The 9410-nt window shown below is 36.3% G+C and overlaps 1 pseudogene; it reads right to left on the bottom strand.

The window, feature by feature from the left end:
- Nucleotides 1–6702: 6702 nt before the first annotated feature.
- On the bottom strand, nt 6703–8552 carry LOC149166160 (potassium transporter 7 pseudogene; annotated as a pseudogene).
- Between the last annotated feature and the right edge of the window lie 858 nt (nt 8553–9410).

Genomic DNA, 9410 nt, shown 5'->3' with positions numbered 1-9410 from the left:
GATTATTTCCTCTATTATTCATTTGTGAAACAAGATCTCACAGAGTATATGTAGAAAATAGAAAATAATAGCGGAACTAAATTACCTTTTGATAGAGTACAAGTTACATTAACGACCTCCATGGAATGCAAAGATAGATCCTTCTATTGCCTTCCAATGATCAAATTACTGCTGTCTCTTGGAGTTACAAAATACTACAAACTGGTGGAGATAACTGAACACGTTCAAGTTCATTTTTTCCTTAAGGATATTCATTGATAACCTATCTGTAAACAAAAAATATCTAAGGAAATTGTATGGAAGCCATATATTTTCAGCATAATCTTCTTCAGAGAACTTATTCCCATTGGAATTAAGCCAGGATGCACCAAGCTTTAACATTAATTTAATATCAATAGTACATTTTAGCATCTCTTCAATTGAGGGAAATGATTGTATTAACGAGTGCAAGATTTGCATATTTTTATTATCCACGTGCCCCTTCCCTAGATTGCCAATTCCCTATGGGGTTCTAACATCCATTGAATTTCTTTCTTCTAGACTTCCTATGCTTCCACTATATGTATAGTCGCTGAAAAATCTAGGGCACTTCCTAATTTCCCGCGTTCTTAGCAAAAATGATGGATATGGTTCAAAAACCTCATGGTTTCTCAAACTCAATCAACTCAATCAACTCTAAATTATGTAGTTCTTGCACTACTAATAGTCAAATACCCAACTCTTGAAACCTATACAAGTTGATTATGATAATCAAGAGTGTGAAGTTAGTCCCAAGCTTTAGGAATGAAGAAAATAAGTACTAAACTAATTTGCCACAATAATGTCAAATAAGGATTTCAATTTTAGTAATGATCATAGATATACTAGGCTATTAAAATACTCAGGTACTTAATATCTATATGTCTCTATGATTTAATTTTTTAGCTTACTATTAATGTTTCCAATATCAAACCATTGAAGATATCATACTACTAACACAAAATAATTAGCCTGAACCAAAAGTAAGAATGATCCATAATGAATAGGGTGAGAAACAAGTTATAAAGAGGCCATGTTACATAAGACACATGCCCCTAATCTAACTACCTCTGGGACTTTTTAAGTAGACAAAATCCAAGGAAAATGTGTGGAAGTGATAGAGATGGGGGAAGTAGCTGAAGAGAGAAAGCCACCATCATCAAATACACAAATTAGGAGATCGAACACTTATTTCCATGTATAGGTGCAAGAAATCCAATACCTCTTTCTACTTTGTAACTTAAATATTGTTTCATTACCCTCCCAAGTAATATATAAGTCTCATTTTTTTTTTACTTGGAAAAGGTTTTTCTCCAGTTCAAACTTTGTATAGTCACTGTAGTGTGTAAGTCTTTACTTATGCTTCTGTTACTATTTCTCTCTGACAGTAACAGATAGATTGCACAACATTTACCCTTATAATGCAGAGATTTCCACCTACAAGATTTTTCTTCTCTCATAATTTGTTAGCTGTAGTGATTTTAATGTCAAAGAAGTGTTACAGAATTGTTAGATCATGAAAACATAAAGGAAATGTCAAAACTCAGCTGAACTATTAGTGCTCTTCCTTAAATTTCTGAGTTTATATCTAGGAAGAAAATGGAGATCAATAGTGTTGGAACACCATGTTCCTGAATAACTGTAGATATGGCACATGTATTATGAGGCTCTGTACGTACTTTGGAGAATTGATGACAAAGTGCAACCTATGAACATCTAGAGCTTAAAGAAGATGGGTATTTCATTGTTTCTTAGGCACCAGACAAGTATCTCAGGAAAAATCTTGAGCAGAACCAGAGACAGAGCCAGAGCCAGAGTAGAAGCTAAGAAAGATCTTAGCCAGGAGCCAAAGAATAAGACTTAAAAATAACCACAGTCATCAAATTATTGACTTTTACAGGCCAAAACCCTCCAATGTGAGTAGGTTTGATGATTAAAGAATAGGGTTACAAAGAAGTTAAGAATAGGTCACGTTGAGTGAGACAGATAGCCCTAACCTAATTACCTCTGTGGCCCTTTAAGGAGACAAGATTCAGGAAGGAAAATATGGTAGGAAGGGGGGTGATAGAGATAGGGGAATCTGTGAAAGAGAGAAGCCTTATATCATTGCCAACACATAGGAAAGGACATGGAACAATTGTTGCCATGGTAAGGTGCAAGACATATTGTACCTCCTTTTCCTTTGTAATTGAAAATTTGGTTCATTCTCCTCCCAATTAATATATAACTCTGGAGTTATTTTTAACCCAAACAAATTCCTCGAGTTCATATTTTTCTATGTGGTGTGGATACATTTACTTATGTCGTCATTTCTATTTCCATCTAGCATTAACATAAATTATGGTCACTATTTAGTAGTATATAGCAAATATTTTCACCTGCAAGTTTCTTTTGATGAAATTGAGCTAGCTATAGTGATGTTAATGGCAGATAAGTGTTGTAGCATACTTAGATCGACAAAAACACACAGAAGAAATGTCAAAACTCCATCAAAATGTTATGTGTGTTTTTGCTCCAGTTTCTGGGTTTGTATCAAATATTATATCAATGTCTGAACCCTCAAGACGATGATGTCCCCTGAGTGGTTCTCCTGCTTATTTTCTGTCATCACTGGCGAGCTCCTCAAATATGTATAAATGGTTAAATTTCCTTGTAGGAGTAAAACAATAGATAAATTATGTTTTATTATTGTAATATAGTACAACTAATGCACCTTCTCTACCATACTTTGTTGGATACTTACATTTGTATGAGTAGATCCATCCCTTTCTTCCAGGCATGTAGAGGTAGATTAATGGTTTGTTATTGTTCAGATACCCATCTAAGTTACATTATCAAATTATTTTGGAAAGAATCATTTTTATAATGACTAAACTCATTGGGACCACTATGAGCTACACCCTAAATGGGTAGACCATGATGATAAAAAAATTTAAGTGGACAGTATGGCACTCCCATGACATAATGAGCATGCGAGCACCTAATAAGCATAGAGTTAAGTTTGAGGCTTGAGTTTTGGCAACTCAAAATCCAAACCTACTTAATGAATATCACATGTTAAAAACCTAATTAGTGAAGATCATACTTTCAAACAAGAAAAATGGAGATGTATTTTATTTGAGAATAAATGGAATCTACAAATAACAATGAAGTATGTAGTAGGAAAATCTGAAATGAAGACACAACTTAGAGGGGTAATACCATAATTCTGCATCATAGTACCACAACAGAGAAAGTGGTGGAAGGCCCTTCCTACTAGTGACACACCATTTCCTCAAGTGCTTCAAGAGAGATCCTAAATATGTCAGAAGGTAAAACAAGATGGTGTCTTAATCTATAGCCTTCCCCATACGATTAGTTATATTTTCACTTGTAGAACAATTATAAAAAAATTCCTTCACCAATTCTGGCACCAAGACCTGAGGCCCATACAAATAAATTTTAGAAGGGAAGCATTTTTCAATATCATTCCATAATATTTCATCATTTAGTACATCCCTCACCTTTTGCATTTTGGCTTCAGCCTGCTGAACCTAATTCAAGCTCTACTTCTCTGAAACTTCAATAGACCACAAGAAATCCATAGAAAACACTTTTCCTGATAGATGGTCGAGTTTCAGATCAATTATCATAGCACCATCAAGATATAATTACTATTGTTAGCCATGCTACCCTCCCCGCTTTAGGGTTTCGATATGGAAGGTACACTAGGCGAGGTGCAGCCTTTGCCTCTGTATCATCTGGAACTTCATCTTTACATGGTTACACTACTACCTCCACCTTTGTTTTTGTTTCTACCTATCATGCCAATGATGAATCCACTTGCTATCATAACCCGGTCAATTCCTTTTGTTCAATAGTATCATGTAATTATCTACCATAACCTGTCAATTTCCTTAGAAAATGGAGTCTCGCTTCCAGTGAATGAAGCCCACGGGTGGTAACATTGTTGGTTGCTTGGTTACAAAATGTATACCCTAGTGTTGTTTGCAACAAGCCACCAATTCAGAAATCAGAAATGGATGATTCACAAACTAAGGAATCTGAAACTATGGAATTTATAGAGGCGTCCATCGATTTGAAAACCAACAAATTAGGCAGTCATTCACCGAATCACCCTTGCCCTCCATTTGAAAACCAATAAATCAGGGTGATTGGGACCAAATCCAACCTCCCAAACCACCTCCCAAACTAGAAAAACCAAAAAATGGGTGATTGCAGATGAATTTAACCTAGAAAAGCAAAAAATTAGGTGATGAATGTAACAATAAAATCAACTTGTGTGAGATGATGAATGTATCAATAAAATCTTAGAAGCCCAATTGATTTCAAATATGTCATGTGGACATGGAATCCGTGCATGTGTAGAAGTATATTAGTGAACACACTTTATGAAACTGTGTAATTGGCCCAATACCTGGGCCCTTGAGAAGTATGGAATATTACTTTCGAGGGTATATAAAATATCCATAGTCACCCCACATAAATAAGTGATATAATGGCTTCCATACAAGTTATCAATATTTTTCAACCCAAAATTCTTGTGATGAACAAAAAGAGAGTTGTACATAATTGCCAATAAATAAAATGGAAAACTCAACATCCAGCACATCATAATAGAATCTATTAATGCCAATGTTGGGGAAGCACATAAATTCAGGCAAAAATTAGCTTAAAACATTATTCATCACTATAATATACACAAGGAACCAAATCTTACCAACCTGGTTATTGTCATTGAAGCCCAACCTAAAAGTTAATAAAGGACACATATGAGCTTATGAGCACATCATATCTCTAACTAAGATTTTCAGTGCCAACACCAAATAATGGAAATTGGCTAGCAAATGAATCAACCTGCTTTTTAAGATCAACAATGTTATTTTGTAGCTGGAAATTGTCTGACTTAATAAATTCTATAAAATATTTTAATTTTGTACTTTTCACAGAGCCCTTAGCCTTAATGGCTATCTCCACCCCCTCGTGGATAAAATATGCAACCTTAATAAAGTCATCCTCAAGAAGCCTACGGGTGGTTAATGCAAGAGTCCCTATGTGTATACCACCAAGAACCATAACACTTTTATCACCTAAAAATGTAAGGTGTGAAAATAAGCTATATCAACCCATTCATAAAGGAAAATCGATGAATCCCTTACATCTAAATATACAAAGAAAAAATTCAGGTAACCTGGTACAAAATTCTTATTTAGTGTGATAGAAGCAACATCTGAAATGTCCTCTACCCTTGCACCATCAATGCCCTGTCCAAGCCAATTAATATAAAACATGTTACATTCAACCAGCTAAACCCAATAGAAACGAATATACAAGTAGGTTGTGTACTCCAGCATATGAACATAGGATCTTTACCAAGGGCCTCAAATCAACTAGAACTTGGTGATTTTCACTACCACCAGACACCAAATTATAACCCAAATTCCATGAAAATAGAACAATTTGATGTATTGAAATGATGTTAGGAGATTACTAAAGAGGATCAAATTAAGTGATGTTATGGGCATACCACTCGGCAACACCAAGAACATCGAGTGCCCTCCAAGCTGTTAGAGCCTAAATCTACCTTAGGCTAAAAGAAGGAAAAATTTAGGGTAACCACAAACCACGCTCAGTCTGATAGCTAGCCCTACCAGAATAGGAGAGGGCTCTCTCTGGGTCACACTCAGTGAGGAATAAACAATATGGTCTGAGATGACTTAAACTGAATACTGATTTTAGGCTAGTAAATAGATATGGAAAAAGGCACTTTTTGATTGACTGAATTTTCTAGGTTGTGTGGGACCAAAGGACCGCATGAGCTGGGAAAATAAATCAAAGGCACAGGATATTTCGTGAGGTAAGATAGGTGGGAGGTTTAGAAATCAGATTTATGTAAAATGGAGTGGAAAGACTGTTGAGAAAAGTTAAAAAGGGCATACACATGAATCCTTTTCAGACAGAAGAAGATATACAAAATATGAATGCTTTACAAGGCAGCGCATAAACTGAATTCTACCTCTTCTACTTAAGAGCACTCAACCAGAAATGATTATGAATGGATGGTAAACATAACAAAATACATATGAAACATAGAAAGAAAAACACATTTTCTAAACTCACACCACAGGGATCTCATGAATCAGAGCTGCATCATTCTATTAATTTCCAAGCCAAAATTGTACAGTGAAAGTACTGAGTTTTTATCCACGCTATTCCCAGAAAATAAAACCCTTACAAAATGATTTTTCATACAATAAATAACTCTACCCTTAGAAAATGGGTCAACCCAAAACAGGGGATTGTTTAATCATTACTAACTGAAGATGAAAAGCCAACCATCGCTAAAGGAGCAGCGTTACATTTTTTACTATATTCTGTTGATGACCATTGGGAAGGTGAAAACTGTAGCTGTAACCCCCTTTAATTGGCAACTGAAAACAAAAGTAGATCGTGTAGCTTATTTCACTACATACGGTTGATGTTCTTCGTTTTAGATTTAGGCATTTCGGTCTTCGACCGTTCATTTCCTTTTTGTCGTTTGGATAAAAACTATCAGTTTGAAACCTTTAGGCTCCAACACACAAAAGCATCTTGTTAATATGGGGAACATGGAACACTTGATTTCTTTGTAACTACAGTTATGTGATTGGTTTGTCAAGTCACGCCATCCTGAGAAAAGTATTTTCATAGATGTAGACTGTGATTCTGAGCCTCCATCTGTACAAATTTATCAATACTGAGAATAAGTCGATTCTCAAAATCATTATCATCTTCGGGGATATCTTTATACCCATACCTCACAATACATATGTACGTATGGTATACTTTTGGGCCAATGCGACCAATAAGATAATGTTCTTTAGTAGGGACAAATGGAACAGGAACTGATTTGATGCACACAAACACAAGTACTCGATGAAATGCAAGAAGATTTGTGACAAAATGTGAGAATATAGCAGGAACCCTTGTGACCAATTCGGTATAGATTAATCCAATACCAAGAACCTGCACAATTCCAAGGCTTGGTCCAAGTGTGAGAATCCATTTCATAGAAACCTGGTTTTGTAAGTCAAACATGTATTTTCTTCGTGTACCATAATGCCATACATACATGACAACCATAAATATTGCTGCCAAGGCAAGAGGAGCCTAGCCTCCCTATGGCACCTTCATAACAGAGGTTGAGAGGTAGGATGCTTCAATCCACCCAAAGAAGAGAAGAAAAGAAATAGCCCATACAAAATTCTTTCACCATACAATGATTATAACAAGTGACATAAGGCATGTTGTCACAAACATAACATTGATAGCAGCAATTCCATAAGCATTCCCAATTAAGGTGGTATCCCTGAATCCTACAGTGACGGCAAGCCATAGAACCAAGAGAATCCAATTTATTTCTAGTATGTAAATTCGACCACAGATATGCCTCGAAGTGTGGATTATCTTGATACGTGGAAAAAAACCCAAAGCATGGCATTGCTTGATGATTGAAAAAGTCGCTGAAATAATAGCCTGGCTTCCAACAATAGTAGCAAGGGTGGCCACTACAAACATAGGCCAAAAAACATGCTCAGGTATTGAATCGTAGAAAGTTGTGTCAACAGAATGGAAATTTTTCGAAAGAAAGGTGGCTTGTCCCATGTAAGAGAGTATCAGACATGGATAGACAACTCCTGCAAAGGCAATCTAGATGGAAAAAGGAGTGAAGTGTCCAAGATTTGCAAACGTCGCCTCTGTACCTGTAATACATAGGAGTATCCGTCCGAGAGAAATCCATTTATCTTTACCAATATTTCGAAAAAAATTGTATGCATAATAAGGAGAGAGGGCACATAATATACTAGGATTCCAATAAACCACTTTGTATATGCCAACTGCATAGATGCAGAATAGCCAAGTAATCACAATAGGTGCAAATGTAAAGGCCACCGTATTAGTGCCAAAATGTTGCAGACAAAAAAGGCCAATCAATATAATGTAGGCAAGAACCACCACCACACTCTCAGGAAGCTTTGAAGTGCATAATTGAAGTCCAGATACTGATGAGAGAATGATATTGTAGGCGTGAGAACACCATCACCTATTACCATGGAAGTGCCTAGTTAAACCACAACCAGTAATCATGTGCACAATCTTCTATGCTTTTCCAGAAATCTCTTCAAAGGAGAGCTTCCTTTATTCTGAGCTATCTGACGTGTATTATAATATGTAGAAACTTCCTCATCAGCTGCTTGCCGATTTGGAGTCAAACTCAACTTAGCATGCCTACAAAGAAGTGAATACAATGCAAATGTTCCCCTTTCACCATTGTTGCTTGCACTCAAAACTATGACAACATACTTAACAACAAGGATTAAGGTCAACGTCCAAAAGATTAATGAAAAGACCCCAAAGACTGTATCTTCACTCATATAGTTACCCAACTTTCCGTCAAAAGTTCTTTTATAGACATATAGTGGGGATGTGCTCAAATCACCATAAACCACCCCAAAACTTTCGTATGCCAATAGCAAAGTTGATTTGTAGTACATCACTCGAGAAACCTAGAAGAAATATACCTAGCTCGATTAACAACTTCTGAAATGAGGCACCCTTGGACCAATGGATGGGTTGTTGACTCAACATACTACTCTATATCAACCTCTAACCTGCACTCACGTTGCACCTGTGCAATCCACCGTGCACTATCCCGAAGTTGACGTAATGGCTTCACAAGCTCATTAGTCAAATGTATTTGTTCAGATGATTTATCGTATGGAATGAAACAGCTTGCAAGTGCTGTTGTTTGATGATGATCCAACTCATTGAATGTGCCATTGAACATCAACTCTGTCACAAGAAGTTCATCCCGTGTCAATGAGACATGTAGCCCGACGTTTCACTTGCACCACACCATCAGAATCAATGTGTCCAAGTTGCTTAAGCACTCTTGAGTGATTTTTTAACTATTCCCTAAATTTGTGAAGCTGAGAGTCACGCATTTTCATTTGAAGTTGTGTTGAGCTGCGCTATTTAATTCTACTTTTCATGAAAAGACCTCAACCGGTGTTCATCATGTTCAGACTTATGATAGGTATAAGCAATCAACTTTTGCTCCAATGCTTTCAACTTCTGGTAGTGCCTTATCATGTTGAAACTGATGGAAACCATTCAATTTCAAATTGTCCCTCAGCGCGACTCATTAAATTTCAAATAGTTCAACCTGAAGGTACTAACTAACGGTGCAGGTTTTCCCAAGATCATTTCTTTGCAAGTTTTCATGTCTAGCTATTCATCAATCATAATAATACAAATTCCATGTCCATCTGTCTGGAATAATTTTGTCTTCACGTATCACTCAAATCGCTGGTTTTTGCGGCGATCTCCACAAAGGCAATACTCAGGTGTGC

This window comes from Pinus tabuliformis, chromosome 5_1, assembly GCF_031772625.1.
Source record: "Pinus tabuliformis cultivar Carrire ecotype Pingquan chromosome 5_1, CPIR1, whole genome shotgun sequence".
Classification (NCBI taxonomy): Eukaryota; Viridiplantae; Streptophyta; class Pinopsida; order Pinales; family Pinaceae; genus Pinus; species Pinus tabuliformis.
The sequence above is the reverse complement of the archived record's forward strand: the minus strand, read 5'-3'. Positions and strand labels throughout refer to the sequence as shown.